Below are 18,641 nucleotides of genomic sequence, written 5' to 3' on the forward strand. Positions count from 1 at the left end.
TGTGTCAAGGAAGGGGTCGGAAACGAGTCGTAAGCCAGGACGGGAGAGTAGACGTAATCGGGATCAAAAACAGGTCGTAAACCGAGACTGTAGAGCAGATGTGGTCAGGGTCAAAACAGGTCGTAGCCAAAGACAAACAGGAAAAAAAACAGGACATGCGTCAGGAGTCAAGGGTCGAAAAAAGGCTTGCCTTGAAAAACAGAGGTTTGCAGACGGACTGACAAAGGGGGACCGATAGGAGTGGGTTCAAATAGAGACAGGGAGCCAATCAGAATCCTAGTCTGTTGGCGCCAAAGGACCGGGCACAGGTGATTCATGACAACACATGATGGCCGATAGTTGTTTTGTGCAGAAAAATCCATTATCCCCACAGGCATAGTAAAAGCGCTGCCAATCACGTCAAGGCATTTCCAAGCGCAGGAGCAATTACCGGTAATAACACTTTCCCTAATAGCTTAAGACACCTCGGAGAGTAAACGGGAACGGCTCCCGGGAACTCCACTTCCGAGTTAAAAGGTCTCCTGCCGGCGTTGCCCTCCTGCTGCTACACCTGCTGGAAACGCCGCTCAATGAGTGACAATCACTTGCTCTTTGAGACCTTCATCGAGGGTCCCAGGTCTGGCCCGCACCTTCATGGGGCCCTAAGTAAAATAAGATTGGGGTCCCCTAAGACTTGATCATTTCTATACCTACTGGTCAGGACCAGAACGGAGACAGGACCCACTTGCGTTGCGTTTCTCTCAGTTTTATTGGGAAAAAAGGAAAGGGTTGCATCCACGATCGGGTGATACCGTATCTCCAGCGCGCAGGAGAAATAAGGAAGCTTGATGCGGTTGAGAAAATGTCAGGACCAGAACGGAGACAAGACCCACTTGCGTTATGTTTCTCTCAGTTTTATTGGGAAAAAAAGGAAAGGGTTGCATCCACGATCGGGTGATACCGTATCTCCAGCGCGCAGGAGAAATAAGGAAGCTTGATGCGGTTGAGAAAAAGTCAGGACAAGAACGGAGACCACAACCACTTGCGTTATGTTTTTCTCAGTTTTATTGTGGAAAAAAAGGAAAGGGTTGCATCCATGATCGGGTGATACCGTATCTCCAGCGCGCAGGAGAAATAAGGAAGCCTGATGCGGTTGAGAAAATGTCAGGACCAGAACGGAGACAGGACCCACTTGGGTTATGTTTCTCTCAGTTTTATTGGGAAAAAAGGAAAGGGTTGCATCCACGATCGGGTGATACCGTATCTCCAGCGCGCAGGAGAAATAAGGAAGCCTGATGCGGTTGAGAATTGTAAGGACAAGAACGGAGACAGGACCCACTTGCGTTATGTTTCTCTCAGTTTTATCGGGGAAAAAAAAGGAAAGTGTTGCACCCACGATCGGGTGATACCGTATCTCCAGCGCGCAGGAGAAATAAGGAAGCCTGATGCGGTTGAGAAAATGTCAGGACAAGAACGGAGACAGGACCCACTTGCGTTATGTTTCTCTCAGTTTTATTGGGAAAAAAAGGAAAGGGTTGCATCCACGATCGGGTGATACCGTATCTCCAGCGCGCAGGAGAAATAAGGAAACCTGATGCGGTTGAGAAAATGTCAGGACCAGAACGGAGACAGGACCCACTTGCGTTGCGTTTCTCTCAGTTTTATTGTGAAAAAAAGGAAAGGGTTGCATCCACGATCGGGTGATACCGTATCTCCAGCCCGCAGGAGAAATAAGGAAGCCTGATGCGGTTGAGAAAATGTCAGGACCAGAACAGAGACCGGAACCACTTGCGTTATGTTTCTCTCAGTTTTATTGGGGAAAAAAAAGGAAAGTGTTGCACCCACGATCGGGTGATACTGTATCTCCAGCGCGCAGGAGAAATAAGGAAGCTTGATGCGGTTGAGAAAATGTCAGGACAAGAACGGAGACAGGACCCACTTGGGTTATGTTTCTCTCAGTTTTATTGGGAAAAAAAGGAAAGGGTTGCATCCACGATCGGGTGATACCGTATCTCCAGCGCGCAGGAGAAATAAGGAAGCCTGATGCGGTTGAGAAAATGTCAGGACCAGAACGGAGACAGGACCCACTTGGGTTATGTTTCTCTCAGTTTTATTGGAAAAAAAGGAAAGGGTTGCATCCACGATCGGGTGATACCGTATCTCCAGCGCGCAGGAGAAATAAGGAAGCTTGATGCGGTTGAGAAAATGTCAGGACCAGAACGGAGACAGGACCCACTTGGGTTATGTTTCTCTCAGTTTTATTGGAAAAAATGGAAAGGGTTGCATCCACGATCGGGTGATACCGTATCTCCAGCGCGCAGGAGAAATAAGGAAGCTTGATGCGGTTGAGAAAATGTCAGGACCAGAACAGAGACCGGAACCACTTGCGTTATGTTTCTCTCAGTTTTATTGGGGAAAAAAAAGGAAAGTGTTGCACCCACGATCGGGTGATACTGTATCTCCAGCGCGCAGGAGAAATAAGGAAGCTTGATGCGGTTGAGAAAATGTCAGGACAAGAACGGAGACAGGACCCACTTGGGTTATGTTTCTCTCGGTTTTATTGGGAAAAAAAGGAAAGGGTTGCATCCACGATCGGGTGATACCGTATCTCCAGCGCGCAGGAGAAATAAGGAAGCCTGATGCGGTTGAGAAAATGTCAGGACCAGAACGGAGACAGGACCCACTTGGGTTATGTTTCTCTCAGTTTTATTGGAAAAAAAGGAAAGGGTTGCATCCACGATCGGGTGATACCGTATCTCCAGCGCGCAGGAGAAATAAGGAAGCTTGATGCGGTTGAGAAAATGTCAGGACCAGAACGGAGACAAGACCCACTTGCGTTATGTTTCTCTCAGTTTTATTGGGAAAAAAAGGAAAGGGTTGCATCCACGATTGGGTGATACCGTATCTCCAGCCCGCAGGAGAAATAAGGAAGCCTGATGCGGTTGAGAAAATGTCAGGACCAGAACGGAGACAGGACCCACTTGGGTTATGTTTCTCTCAGTTTTATTGGAAAAAAAGGAAAGGGTTGCATCCACGATCGGGTGATACCGTATCTCCAGCGCGCAGGAGAAATAAGGAAGCTTGATGCGGTTGAGAAAATGTCAGGACCAGAACGGAGACAAGACCCACTTGCGTTATGTTTCTCTCAGTTTTATTGGGAAAAAAAGGAAAGGGTTGCATCCACGATCGGGTGATACCGTATCTCCAGCGCGCAGGAGAAATAAGGAAACCTGATGCGGTTGAGAAAATGTCAGGACCAGAACGGAGACAGGACCCACTTGCGTTGCGTTTCTCTCAGTTTTATTGTGAAAAAAAGGAAAGGGTTGCATCCACGATCGGGTGATACCGTATCTCCAGCCCGCAGGAGAAATAAGGAAGCCTGATGCGGTTGAGAAAATGTCAGGACCAGAACAGAGACCGGAACCACTTGCGTTATGTTTCTCTCAGTTTTATTGGAAAAAAAGGAAAGGGTTGCATCCACGATCGGGTGATACCGTATCTCCAGCGCGCAGGAGAAATAAGGAAGCTTGATGCGGTTGAGAAAATGTCAGGACCAGAACGGAGACAAGACCCACTTGCGTTATGTTTCTCTCAATTTTATTGGGAAAAAAAGGAAAGGGTTGCATCCACGATTGGGTGATACCGTATCTCCAGCCCGCAGGAGAAATAAGGAAGCCTGATGCGGTTGAGAAAATGTCGGGACCAGAACGGAGACAGGACCCACTTGCGTTATGTTTCTCTCAGTTTTATTGGGGAAAAAAAAGGAAAGTGTTGCATCCACGATCGGGTGATACCGTATCTCCAGCGCGCAGGAGAAATAAGGAAGCCTGATGCGGTTGAGAAAATGTCAGGACCAGAACGGAGACAGGACCCACTTGGGTTATGTTTCTCTCAGTTTTATTGTGGAAAAAAAGGAAAATGTTGCATCCACGATCGGGTGATACCGTATCTCCAGCGCGCTAAGAACTTTGACATTTTTATTGTTTTATATCTCGTGCATCCATTCAAAATGGATGTAAAGTGTAAAGAGGAGGAATAAGGAAGCTTGATGCGGTTGAGAAAATGTCAGGACAAGAACGGAGACACGAGCCACTTGCGTTGCGAAGTGGGACGTCCGTGGCGAGCGATGGCAGTGTCGGGAACGGAAAACGGGTCAGTAGCCGGGACAGGAGAGCAAAAACGTGGTCGGAAGCGAGTCGTAAGCCAGCAAGGATGATATTGGCTAAAGATTATTTTCATAATCAATGAATCGGTCAATTATTCTTTCGATGAATCAATGAATCGGAATTCTAAAAGCCATTTGTAATTTCCTTCTCTTTATTCAAAACTTTTTGAACGGATGGAAGAAGAGCGCATAAAATAAGAAAATGTTATATAATATGAAACTGTCAGGACCAGAACGGAGACAGGACCCACTTGCGTTACGTTTCTCTCAGTTTTATTGGGGAAAAAAAGGAAAGGGTTACGCCCACGATCCGGTGATCGCAATAATCTGCAGCCCTTAGAGACTCTTTGTGATTTAAGGGCCAAACAAATAAACATGACTTGAGGTTTTTGAGTTTTCCCTTGCTCTCATGTAGGTTTAAGATCAGGGGATGGTGTCATAATAGTCTGTAGTTTGCAATAGTCTTTGATCGGTGCAGCCCTTTGAGACTCTTTGTGATTAAGGGCGTCACAAATAAAGATGACTTGACTTAACTTGAGGTTTTTGAGTATTCCCTTGCCCTCATGTAGGTTTTAGATCAGGGGATGGTGTCATAATAGTCTGTAGTTTGCAATAGTCTGTGGTCTGTGCAGCCCTTTGAGACTCTTTGTGATTAAGGATGTCACAAATAAACAGGACTTGATTTGAATTTTTTGAGATTTCCCTTGGCCTCATGTAGGTTTTAGATCAGGGGATGGTGTCATAATAGTCTGTAGTTTGCAATAGTCTTTGATCTGTGCAGCCCTTTGAGACTCCTTGAGATTAAGGGAGTTACAATTAAACATGACTTGACTTTCCTTGAAGTTTTTGAGATTTCCCTTGCTCTCATGTAGGTTTTAGATCAGGTGATGGTGTCACAATAGTCTGTAGTTTGCAATAGTCTGTGGTCTGTACAGCCCTTTGAGACTTTTTGTGATTAAGGATGTCACAAATGAACAGGACTTGACTTGAAGTTTTTGAGATTTCCCTTGCTCTCCTGTAGGTTTTAGATCAGGGGATGGTGTCATAATAGTCTGTAGTTTGCAATAATATGTGGTCTGTACAGCCCTCTGCGACTCCTTGTAATTAAGGATGTCAAAAATAAACAGGACTTCACCTGACTTGAGGTTTTGAGTTTTTCCTTGCCCTCATGTAGGTTTTAGATCATATTCTGTAGTTTGCAATAATCTGTGGTCTATGCAGCCCTTTGAGACTCTTTGTGATTTAAGGGCCAAACAAATAAACATAACTTGAAGTTTTTGAGATTTCCCTTGCCCTCATGTAGGTTGTAGATCAGGGGATGGTGTCATAATAGTCTGTAGTTAGTAATACTCTGTGGTCTGTACAGCCCTTTGAGACTCTTTGAGATTAAGGGCTATACAAATAAAGATGACTTGACTTAACTTGAGGTTTTTGAGTATTCCCTTGCCTTCATGTAGGTTTTAGATCAGGGGATGGTGTCATAGTAATTTGTATTTTGCAATAATCTGTGGTCTGTGCAGCCCTTTAAGACTCTTTGTGATTAAGGATGTCACAAATAAACAGGACTTGATTTGAAGTTTTGGAGATTTCCCTTGGCCTCATGTAGGTTTTAGATCAGGGGATGGTGTCATAATAGTCTGTAGTTTGCAATAGTCTGTGGTCTGTGTAGCCCTTTGAGACTCTTTGTGATTAAGGGCCAAACAAATAAACATGCCTTGAAGTTTTTGAGTTTTCCCTTGCTCTCATGTAGGTTTTAGATCAGGGGATGCTGTCATAATAGTCAGTAGTTTGCAATAATATGTGGTCTGTGCAGCCTCTTTGAGACTCTCTGTGATTAAGGGTGTCACAAATAAATATGACTTGAGATGTTTTTGAGTTTTTCCTTACCCTCATGTAGGTTTTAAATCAGGGGATGGTGTCATGATAGTCTGTCGTTTGTAATAGTCTGTGGTCTGTACAGCCCTTTGAGACTCTTTGTGATTAAGGGCCAAACAAATAAACATGACTTGAAGTTGTTGAGTTTTCCCTTGCTCTCCTGTAGGTTTTAGATCAGGGGATGCTGTCATAATAGTCTGTAGTTTGCAATAATATGTGGTCTGTGCAGCCTCTTTGAGACTCTCTGTGATTAAGGGTGTCACAAATAAATATGACTTGAGATGTTTTTGAGTTTTTCCTTACCCTCATGTAGGTTTTAAATCAGGGGATGGTGTCATAATAGTCTATGGTTTGCAATAATCTGTGGTTTGTACAACTGTTTGAGACTCCTTGTGATTAAGGGCCAAACAAATAAACATGCCTTGAAGTTTTTGAGTTTTCCCTTGCCCTCATGTCGGTTTTAGATCAGGGGATGGTGTCATAATAGTCTGTAGTTTGCAATAGTCTGTGGTCTGTGAAGCCCTTTGAGACTCTTTTTGAATAAGGGCCAAACAAATAAACAGGACTTGAGGTTTTTGAGTTTTTCCTTGCCCTCATGTAGGTTTTAGATCAGGGGATGGTGTCATAATAGTCTGCGGTCTGTGCAGCCCATTGAGACTCTTTGTGATTAAGGGCTATACAAATAAACAGGACTTGATTTGAAGTTTTTGAGATTTCCCTTGCCCTCATGTAGTTTTTAGATCAGGGGATGGTGTCATAACAGTCTGTAATATTTTGCTCTCAAGGCTCTGGGAGTCAAAAAGGATCCCGGCCCCTGATATGAATGAATGAAAAGGAAACTTTTTATACAATTTTAAAAACAGAAAAAACAAAGAAAACAGACATTTAACCGGCCCAACAGTCTGTACGTGTTTTTTGAAGAAAGACAATATGCTAATCTCTGGCACGGAGTGGAAGGATTTGTTAGCGATAGCTTAGCTTAAGATTCCCACACACGCCCACCTCAATCATCCACTTATGTAGGACAGTCCGTGTCTACAAAATCCAGCCTAATCTGTTCTCGCTCTTTGTGGATTTTTTTTCCTGTAATTTTCCTTACGGGTCCGAGCGTTCGCACAAAGTCGGTGAGCAACGCTTGAAACAACAGTGAGCGACAGCAATCCCAAGAGTGGCAACTGAGTCATTATCAAACATGTCCAAAACTTGACATCAGGTTACATTTTGCTGAGTTTCCGGCAATGCAAAATTGTTTTTCTCTTTTGAATGAATTGACTCATGTACGATTGCAAAGGTTGCAGGCTCACAAATGTCGTTTGTTCTTACAATTCTTTTACAAGATATCCATTTCTTTTTATTTCCTGATATATTTTGTCGCATAATATTAACATTTTGGGGGGCTTATTTAGTCGGTTGCACCATACACAACTGTATTTGATCACATTTTGTAGTGAAAGTACAATGTTGGCAACAAGATTCACTTGGTATAATTGGAAATTATTTGAATGCAACACAAACTTTTTCTTTTTTTTTTCCCTGCTTTTTTCTTTTTTTTTTTTTTTTAATGTTTATTTTTTCCTAGCTGTTACTTTTTTATTTGGTTCTCTGTTTACTTTTTTTCCTTTTTTTCTTTATTTTCTTTTTTTCTGGCTTTTTTTCTAAATTTTTTCTTCTTTTTTTCTCTTCCTTTTCTTTTTTTTCTCAGCTTTTCACTCCTTTTTCATTGTGGTATTTTTTCTTTTTTGTTCTATTTCCCCCTTCCTTCAAGTCAATTTATGCATAATTTTACATCATATTTGGTCATGTTGGGATGAAAGAAGCAAAAACAACCCGAAGAGCCGTTTAGGACCCGAAAGAGCCTTTTAGTGAGCCGAGCCAAAGAAGCCGGTTCCCGACAAACTCTACCCAAGAACCAAGAAGTGTTCCGCTGGTTCGAGAGCGTTCTCCATCCGGGCACCGGTGTTGTGGAATGCTCTTCCCCCTGATATCCGATCTGCAACCTCGGTGGAAATGTTTAAATCTAGGCTTAGAACACACTTCTACTCTATAGCATACGAGTAACCTAATCTTCTTATATGTAATAACTTGTGAAGCCCTTAGAGACTAATTGTGATTAAGGGCTATACAAATAAAAATGACTAAAATGACTGACTACTAACTTTACTCAACTTCGAACTTTTTCTTCTTTTTTCCCTGTTCTTTTTCTACTTTTTTTCAAATTCCTTTAAAAAAAATCTCATTGTGTTTATTTTTTTCCGAGCTGGTATGTTTTTTTTTTTGTTCTCTATTTACTTTTTTCCTACATTTCTTTCTTTTCTTTTTTTCTGTTTTTTTTTTCCAATTTTTTCCTTCTTTTGTCTCTTCCTTTTGTTTCTTTTTTTCTAAGCTTTCCACTACTTTTTCATTTTGGTATTTTTTTCTTTTTTGTTCTATTCCTCCCTTCCTTTAAGTCATTTTGTGCATAATTTTACATCATATTTGGTCATGTTGGGATGAAAGAAGCAAAAACAACCCGAAGAGCCGTTTAGGACCCGAAACAGCCGGTTCCTTTTAGCGAGCCGAGCCGAAGAGGCCGGTTCCCGACAAACTCTACTAACTTTACTCAACTTCGTTCTCCTTCGACTCGACTTCAAAATACCGCATTTTGGACACAACATCAGGGGAACCCGTGTATTTTTACTTTTATGCACTGTAACTTTGACTAAAATCGCTTTTTAATTAGTAATTTTGAGCCCTGATTTTTGTGCGCCGGCTAGATTTTCTTGTGCGCTGAGAATGTGGGAAGCTTAGAGGGAGCACTGACTAGAAGCCTTCGAGAGCTAACAGGAAGCTACCTGGACCATTTTATACCAATTGCAAGACACGCACCGAAAAACACAAAGGAAAAGCCACAATCGTCTACCTAAAAAGAGGCGAAGGCAAAAAAGGAACGCACGCTGTACTTGAGAATGTGCTTAGAGCAGACCTGGGCACTCCGATCCTGGAGGGCCGTATGTTCTGCATGATTTTTGAGGTTTCTTTGATCCAATACAGGTGATTCCAATCACCAGTATCGTTAACGAGCACTTGCTAGCTTGCTAACGAGGTTATAATTTGTATCACCTGAGTTAAAGAAGAGCAAACTTCAAATCGGGCCGCCTGTTTGACACCTGTGCTTCACAAGTTGTCACACCAGGTTTGACGGAAAACCTCAAGCTTGGTAGCGCGCCATTTCCTTTCAGATCCAGGACAGCCGCAGGGGCGCCACGGATTCCAGGACACTCGCCAGGGTAGCATTAAACTCATTCATGAGTATGTTCTGCATGCGCCACGGAATCCATGACAGCCGTAGGGGCGCCACGGAATCCAGGACACTCGCCAGGGTAGCATTAAACTCATTCATAAGTATGTTCTGCATGATTTTTGAGGTTTCTCTGATCCAATACAGGTGATTCCAATCACCAGTATCGTTAACGAGCACTTGCTAGCTTGCTAACGAGGTTATAATTTGTATCACCTGAGTTAAAGAAGAGCAAACTTCAAATCGGGCCGCCTGTTTGACACCTGTGCTTCACAAGTTGTCACACCAGGTTTGACGGAAAACCTCAAGCTTGGTAGCGCGCCATTTCCTTTCAGATCCAGGACAGCCGCAGGGGCGCCACGGATTCCAGGACACTCGCCAGGGTAGCATTAAACTCATTCATGAGTATGTTCTGCATGCGCCACGGAATCCATGACAGCCGTAGGGGCGCCACGGAATCCAGGACACTCGCCAGGGTAGCATTAAACTCATTCATAAGTATGTTCTGCATGATTTTTGAGGTTTCTCTGATCCAATACAGGTGATTCCAATCACCAGTATCGTTAACGAGCACTTGCTAGCTTGCTAACGAGGTTATAATTTGTATCACCTGAGTTAAAGAAGAGCAAACTTCAAATCGGGCCGCCTGTTTGACACCTGTGCTTAACAAGTTGTCACACCAGGTTTGACGGAAAACCTCAAGCTTGGTAGCGCGCCATTTCCTTTCAGATCCAGGACAGCCGCAGGGGCGCCACGGAATCCAGGACACTCGCCAGGGTAGCATTAAACTCATTCATGAGTATGTTCTGCATGCGTCACGGAATCCAGGACAGCCGTAGGGGCGCCACGGAATCCAGGACACTCGCCAGGGTAGCATTAAACTCATTCATGAGTATGTTCTGCATGATTTTTGAGGTTTCTCTGATCCAATACAGGTGATTCCAATCACCAGTATCGTTAACGAGCACTTGCTAGCTTGCTAACGAGGTTATAATTTGTATCACCTGAGTTAAAGAAGAGCAAACTTCAAATCGGGCCGCCTGTTTGACACCTGTGCTTCACAAGTTGTCACACCAGGTTTGACGGAAAACCTCAAGCTTGGTAGCGCGCCATTTCCTTTCAGATCCAGGACAGCCGCAGGGGCGCCACGGAATCCAGGACACTCGCCAGGGTAGCATTAAACTCATTCATGAGTATGTTCTGCATGCGCCACGGAATCCAGGACAGCCGTAGGGGCGCCACGGAATCCAGGACACTCGCCAGGGTAGCATTAAACTCATTCATGAGTATGTTCTGCATGAATTTTGAGGTTTCTCTGATCCAATACAGGTGATTCCAATCACCAGTATCGTTAACGAGCACTTGCTAGCTTGCTAACGAGGTTATAATTTGTATCACCTGAGTTAAAGAAGAGCAAACTTCAAAATCTGGCAGGACGTATGGCCCTCCAGGACCGGAGTGCCCAGGTCTGGCTCAGAGGGTTGAGACCCATAGATTTTTGAGCATGCGAGTCCCCCGGGACCCATTACTTTTCACAGGTCAAATGAACACTACCTGGGAGGTAAAAGTTTCTTTCTGACCTGTTTCTAATACTATGCCCAACACTGTCCGGGGAAGCTAGGTTTTGCACCCACAACTTCTTAAAGAAGCCGAAGTCGAGGGATAACAGAACCCCAGACACAATAGGAGCATCCGCCCCTTTCTCCGCTTCCCCGTTATCACCCGACCGCAGAGCGACTCCGACGCTTTATAAAAAGCGCATTTGAAGATGTATTAGTACATCCCACTTGCTGCCAATAGGGGGCCGCTCGCCGCTCTTTCATGTCCCCCGTTTGTATGCGCCGCTCCCACCGAATTCTCTTATCGAGCGTTGCTAAGGTGCTTTAGGCGCGGGATTAGCCGGGAAGCTCGCGGCACATTCCGTGACGGGTACAAAGAAGGAAGTGCCGGATGAACAGTAAATTGGAAAGAAATCAAATTGTTTGGAAAAAAAAAACAAGGGAAAAAAAACACAGTCGGGGGCGCAGAAGGAGGTGAGGACGGTGTCGAGGTTGAGGATGCAGGAGGAGATTGCGGATGCTTGCATCAGCAATCTCAGCGATGTTGAGAATAATCCGCGGAACGGAGGTTGGCGGCAATCGAGCTAAAACGTCCGGGACGACGCAGCAACACGATGGGGCTTGGAAAGCCTTCAGAGATTCCCGTTTCCGTGTTTATTTTGGTCAGCTGTCAATCGGCCTGACATACATGCGAGGATATATATATATTTGTTCTGCTCAGTACTAGACTACAGATAGAAAGATACTTTATTCATCCCCGTAGGAAAATTCACACTTCCAGCAGTATCCTTTTGTTGTTTATTAACAGATGAACAGGATGGCCTCGGGGTGCTGTGTTGTCGTTTAGAAACAGCGGAGTGGATGAGGTCACACGCTAGGCCAAAAGTTCCACGTCCCTGCAGCAGATGGAAATCTTTGTGCACAGGGTTACACCACCTCGTGTTCACGTAGATAGCGAGCCCGCCTCCTCTCCGCTTCCCGCAGGCTTTTGTGTCTCTGTCTGCCCTAACAGCGCTGAAGCCGGGTAGCTCCACGTTAGCGTCCGGGATGCTAGACGTGAGCCACGTTTTCGTAAAACACAGCGAACTGCACTCCCTGTACGCTTTGTTTTTCACCAGCACAGCCAGTTTGTCGGTCTTATTTGGTAGAAAGATCACATTTACCATGATTACGGACGGTACCGAAGGCTTATAACGCCGCTAGTCTTCAGGGCAAGGAGTTGATTCCTCGAATAAACGCATTTTTGTGTGTTAAAACTCATAACCTTTGGATAGAAAGTCATCCAAAGTGTCGTTGTCAGACGGGACAAAAAACACCAAAGATAGAAGCAGACAATTAAAACAATAAATCACAAAAAGAGCGAAATAACACGGAGTTCCTGGCACCTATGATGTTAATATTAGGAGGGTAACTTTAAAAATGTCGTCCGATACAGTTACCTGTAGAAAAAGCGTAATCAGTAACATGATCCCAAAACCATAATATTGGAGTATTGATTACTTTCGATGACTCCAATACAAAATATGCTAATAAAGGATTTTATACATTTGACTATAAAGGATTTTATATGATTGACTACAAATTTTCCAGTTTAACGCAATACTGTGCTTTAGTTCAACGTACAAGGTCAGAGAGGGTGGTGGAAGATGTACTGTTGATAACACAATCAGCACACCCAGACGCTGTTGACAGAAAGGCCCGGTGTTGTTTTGAGGAAGCCAGACATCCAGGCGCTCGTCTATGAGATCGTGAAGGGGGCTTCCTTGGCACGCCCACGGGAGGAGCCGGCACACCATTATGCGGGGAGAAGATGGCCAATAGGAGAAAGCAAAAGGACTTCGGAAGAAGGTTTCCCACAGACGCCAACGTCACTTCGGCCGTGTTCACTTAGTTTTTCTGTTAGGGAAAATAGAGCTGCCCCTGTGTGGAAATGTCGGTTTTCCTGATCATTTTTCCCTCAAGAAACGAGCGCGCATAAATTGTCGGGTGAAATAGGTTGTGTTTGGATAATGTAGTCAGATAATTCATTTGAACAATTTGGTAAACGGTAGATTTTGATATTTAATTCCCAACACTAATAAAACACAAACTAAACTAACCATAAATACAATGACTGAAATTGTCAGGACCAGAACAGGAATTAGGACCCACTCGCGTAACGTTACCCACAGTTTTATTGGGGAGAAGAGAAAGGATCGTTGGTCACGGGTAGTAGGTTGCTCAGCCGCGGAAGTGGGACGAGCGATGGCGGTGTCGGGAACGGAAAAAGTCGAAAACCAGGAGAGGAGAGTAGCCGTGGTCGAGATCGAACAGATCGAAGCGGGAGAAAAACAAGAGCAAAAACAGGCGAAAAAAGGGCTTGCTGTGTAAAACAGAGATTCGCAGATAATGAAAACCCACGACCAGAACAGAAGTAGGACCCAGATGCATAACGTTACTCTCAAGTTTATTGAAATATAGAGGAAAGGCAGCGCCAGCGATCCAGTGCTCGCTGGACGCTGGAAGCAAGCTGCTCACGGGATGTTCCGAATGCGGAAGTGGATCATCATTGACGGAAAAACAGGTCGTTAGCCGGGACGGGAGATCAGACTAGGTCGGGGTCAAAAAACGGGTTGGTTCTTCTGTTTAAGCCAGGGGTGTCAAACTCAATTTACCTCGGGGGCCACAGGATAGAACAAACATTCCCTCGGGGGCCGGACTAGTAGATTAGAGAGAAAGAAACAGAGAAAGAAATAAGACAAAGCGAAAGAGAGAAAAAGAGGGTGAGACAAAGAAAGAGAGAAAGGGAGAGAGAGAGAGAAAAAAAGAAAAAAGAGAGAGAGAGAGAACGTGAAACGTGAGAAACAAGAGATAAAGACAAATAATGAGAGAGGGGGAAAGAAAGAGAGAGAAAGAAAAATATCCAAAGAGAAATAGAAAGAGAGGAGAGAAAAAGAAGGAGAGAAAGAGAGAATGGGAGAAGGAGAGAATGGGAAAGCAAGAGAGAGAGAAAGAGAGACAAGAGAGAGAGAGAGAGAAGGAAGAATGGAAGAGAGAGCAAAATAAGGTAAAAAGACAAAGAGAAACAAAGAAAGAGACAAAGAGAGACACAGAAAGTGAAAGAGAGAGACAGCGAGAGAGAGAGAAAGAGGGGAGGGAAAAAGAGAGAGAGAGAGAGAGAAATACATGTCCACCGTCTTTGTTCGAGGCACCTGGCTTTGGCAACATCAAGTGGACATATTTCAACCTACAGCTCGTTTTTCTCTTGCGCTGCACTGAGCGTTGTCTCGCGGGCCGGATTCAATCCCTTAGCGGGCCTGATCTGGCCCCCGGGCCGCATGTTTGACACCCCTGGTTTAAGCGATCTAGTTTCATCAGTAAACCAAGGCGTGCGTCTTTTAGGTTGTGATTTAAGCCGTAGGGGCGCCACGGAATCCAGGACACTCGCCAGGGTAGCATTAAACTCCTTCATGAGTGAGTTGATAGAGCCTTTATATAAAGGAAACGACGCGACTACTCCTGAAAGAAGATCAGAGATCTCAGAAACTATGCCAGTGCTTATATTGCGTCCTCTAAATCCTTCAGTTTTTTAATACTACATTTAGCCAGCACCTCAAATGTAACTAATATGAAATAATATAAAATAATATTGCGGCGCAGTGGTTAGCGCGTGTGCGGCACAGTTCTGAGGTCGTGGGAACCTCCTGCGTGGGTTCAAATCCAGCTACCGGCCTTACTGTGCAGAGTTTGTATGCACTCCGGTTTCCTCCCACATTCCAAAGACATGCATTTCAGGTGAATTGGCCGGTCCAAATTGTCCCTAGGGTGTGACTGAGCGGGTGAGTTGTCTGTCCCGGTGTGCGCTGCGATTGGCTGGCAACCAGTTCAGGGTGTCCCCTGCCCACTGCCCGGAGATGGTTGGGATGGGCTTAACCGTGTTTAGGTAGTACAAACAACCGCTTGGTATAATAAAGTCAAACTTGAGATGAAATGTGACAGAAGAGAATATATTATATATAGTTCCTCCTCGATAAACCGAGCGCCACATAAGAAGGGGGTGAGGTGGGAGGAGTTAACGGAGGTTCTACTGTATTCACTTTTGTTGCCAGGAGTTTTGTTATTGAAGTTATATGGGAAAATATTTTAATTTACTCTGCTATATAAGCTTTACACCAACTTCTTCTCTTCTTGTGTCAAAGCGATGTTTCTTCCAGCTCCGATACGGCTCTTTTAACATTTTGGGTAGCCGACCCCTGCTTTAGGTGGACGGAAGAACAAAGCGGGGCAATTCCGTTCGATAAGAAGCTTCGACCTGTCGGAAACCGAAGCGGGCCTTTCTTATTCCTCGTGTCGATCGCCCCCTACTCGGGAAATAAGACGGCGGCACGGGCTGAAAGCTCTCACAGTGCGAGCGACAATAGGGGGCCGGGAAAGTGCCGGTTCTCCTTCGCCACAGGAAGACATTATGGTTACTTCGTGCTTCTGACTTGCCAGCTCGAACTGTTGTGCGTGGAGCGGAGTGTCTTTCGGAAGGGGTCGGATTTATAAGCACTTGTTTGACTCTCTTTGATACGCATTTGCGCGGTCAAACTGGATCAAATATCCCTGATTTTGGTTGATACTGTTTTTACATTGGACACTTGCAAGAAGATTGCACAAGATGCCGGTTTGTCATTTTGACTATTATTGCGCGGTGTTGTCTGTCGTTTTGACTCTCATGAACTGTTTGCGTTCCGGTTCCACCCTGTGTCATGATTGTTGATGTGGATCACCTGTGCCTGCTCTGATTGGCTTCCTGTCAGTATTTGAACTCAGTCCTGTCAATCCTCTGTTGTCAGTCCGTTTGCGTACCTCTGTTTTTCAAAACAAGGATTTTTCGACCCCTGACTCCCGCCTGTCCCGTTTCTGCTCCCGTTTGTCTCCGGTTACGACCATGTCTGCTCTCCCGTCCTGACTTACGACCTGTTTTTTTGATCCCGACAACGTTTTTGCTCTCCTGTCCTGACTTACGACCCGTTTTTTTGATCCCGACCATGTCTGCTCTCCCGTCCTGACTTACGACCTGTTTTTTTAATCCTGACCATGTCTGCTCTCCCGTCCTGACTTACGACCCAATTTTTTGATCCCGACCATGTCTGCTCTCCTGTCCTGACTTACGACCCGTTTTTTTGATCCCGACCATGTCTGCTCTCCCGTCCTGACTTACGACCTGTTTTTTTAATCCTGACCATGTCTGCTCTCCCGTCCTGACTTACGACCCAATTTTTTGATCCCGACCATGTCTGCTCTCCCGTCCTGACTTACGACCCGTTTTTTTTTTTTTATCCTGACCATGTTTTTGCTTTCCTGTCCTGACTTACGACCGTTTTTTTTTATCCCAACCATGTCCGCTCTCCCGTCCTGACTTTCGACCGTTTTTTTTTATCGCGACCATGTCTGCTCTCCCGTCCTGACTTTCGACCGTTTTTTTTTATCCTGACCATGTCTGCTCTCCCGTCCTGACTTTCGACCGTTTTTTTTATCCCGACCATCTCTGCTCTCCTGTCCTGACTTACGACCCGTTTTTTTGATCCCGACCACGTTTTTGCTTTCCTGTTCTGACTTACGACCCGTTTTTTTGATGAAAGTGAAAAGCTGAGAAAAAAAGAAACAAAAGAAAGAGAAAAAAAAGAAGGAAAATTTTGAAAAAAAGCAAGAAAAAAAAGAAAAGAAAGAAATGCAGGAAAAAAGTAGATAGAGAACAAAAAGAAAAAAAACAAATGACATTTGTAGGCCACCATACATGAGTCAGTTCATTTAAAAGAGAAAAATAATTTTGCATTGCCGGAAACTCAGCAAAATGTAACCTGATGTCAAGTTTTGTACATGTTTGATCATTAATTATCTTGCCACACTTGGGATTGCCGTTGCTCACTGTTGTTTCAAGCGTTGCTCACCGACTTTGTGTGAACGCTCAGACCCGTAGGAAAATTACAGGGAACATTGGTGGTCACTGCCCCGCCTTGTAACGCCCCTGCGCGTCTGCGAGCTAATATAACGACGTTGACATTGCACCAATACGCTGTTAAACTCTTCTGCTCCAACACAACGGTCTTACTGCCCTCTAGTGGAGAGAAGTTGTATTGCACGACACATTTGAACGTCAAGGAAAACAAGTCTGGAATTGGGGAATCGACCCCCGAACCGAAAAAATACAAGACAAAATGAAACAATACATGAATAAATTGCTTCTACGTCATATATTTAGATGTTATGTGATTTATTGATGGGGTTTGTTCATTTCTATGGCATATATTTGTAAGTGTTTATTCATTTTGACATTTCTTCTCTACATAGGGCTGTCAAGACCAGGACGGAGACAGGACCCACTCGCGTAACGTTTCTGTAATAGTTAATTGTGTATTTCTCTTTGTCCTATGTTACAAATAATCCTGATGAAAATAACTCGCATTTTACTTGTTTTCTCTTATTTCTGTTTTCTAGTTTTCCATTTTGAAGGTATGAGTACCGTATTTTCCGCAGTATAAGGCGCACTTAAAAGTCTTAATTTTTTTCAAAAGCTGACCATGCGCCTTATAATACAGTGCGGCTTATATATGGATCAATATTAAGGCAAGCAGCCGTCGACTCGATTTTCCCCCGAAGGCGAAGTCGTCCGCAGTGTATGCTGGGATTTATTTACCGGCGTTTCATTGGCTAACCAATGTGTCAATCATCATTTGAATCAGTCACTATTGGCTAAAGTTATTCGGAGGTGAAGGGGGCGGATCCTTTTTATCATTTACAGGCTGGCATTGGCTAAAGGGGCAAAACAAAGCTTGCAATTGGCCGAAAAAGATGAATGTGAATAGCACGTTGGGTTGACGGCATAGAGAAAACAGTATTTTACTTTTCTGTACTGTATTTGTAAACATTTGACTCTCCTGGATTTACTGAACTCACGGATATAAGAGGACCACGGTTGCACATTATTATTGAACGCAACGACTTCGGTGAGCTACTCCGGCTATATATTTTCCCAGTATCTTGTTTCAGAGTGATATCGAAGTTTCTGTGATGGGCCTTTTTTTTAATTCAACTCAATTCCAAGTGTTTATTGTCATATGCACAGTAAAGTTGCGAGCGAAAATAGAAACTAAGGAATGGTTGGCATTTCTTGAATCCCAAGACTTTAACCCTCCGAATGATATTTGAAACGATGCATTTGAGTGATATTGTACGGACACCGCATCCGCACGTGTTCTCGACACGTATTTGCGTCTTTGGGAATATTTAAGGGGGCAAGAAGTTGGACTGAACTATCTGACTGTTTTGTCCACGTTCCCATTGTAGCGCCTTATAATCCAGTGCGTCTTGTGTATGTCAAAAATAGGACCAAAAACTATTTTATCGGGGTGCGCCCCTATAACCCGGTGCGCCTTATAGTGCAGAAAATAAGTTGCAGTCTGGGGGAGTTTTATTTGATAAAATCCAACAACAAAAACATACATGTCATTTGAAAGGCAATCTAAAATGCAAAAAGTGTCCCCCGGCGTCAAATAACCCCGCCTGCCCCCCTTCAGCATACGTCCCTGGCACTTTTCATGTTAGCATAGTGAAGGATTTTATATTTCATTTATTTGACTATAAAGGATTTTATACAATTTTATACAAGTAACATTTATTGAGGGCAGCACGGCGGCGCAGTGGTTAGCGCTTGTGCGGCACAGTTCATGTCATGGGAACCTCCTGCGTGGGTTCAAATCCAGCTCCAGAGTCCTGTGTGGAGTTTGCATGTTCTCCCCATGCTTGCGTGGGTTTCCTCCGG

The 18,641-nt window shown here is 44.3% G+C and overlaps 1 long non-coding RNA gene across 1 annotated transcript in view; it reads left to right on the plus strand.

The window, feature by feature from the left end:
- LOC148368464 (uncharacterized) overlaps positions 1-17,451 on the plus strand; it is a 49,542-nt gene extending 32,091 nt beyond the window's left edge. Inside the window, exon 4 of the long non-coding RNA XR_015849935.1 lies at positions 17,171-17,451. This is a non-coding gene — a long non-coding RNA (uncharacterized LOC148368464). The remainder of the gene's footprint in view (positions 1-17,170) is intronic.
- The last annotated feature ends 1,190 nt before the right edge of the window (positions 17,452-18,641 follow it).

Source organism: Urocampus carinirostris, chromosome 3 (assembly GCF_059441175.1).
Source record: "Urocampus carinirostris isolate Australia breed hairy pipefish chromosome 3, RoL_Ucar_1.0, whole genome shotgun sequence".
NCBI classification, from domain to species: domain Eukaryota; kingdom Metazoa; phylum Chordata; class Actinopteri; order Syngnathiformes; family Syngnathidae; genus Urocampus; species Urocampus carinirostris.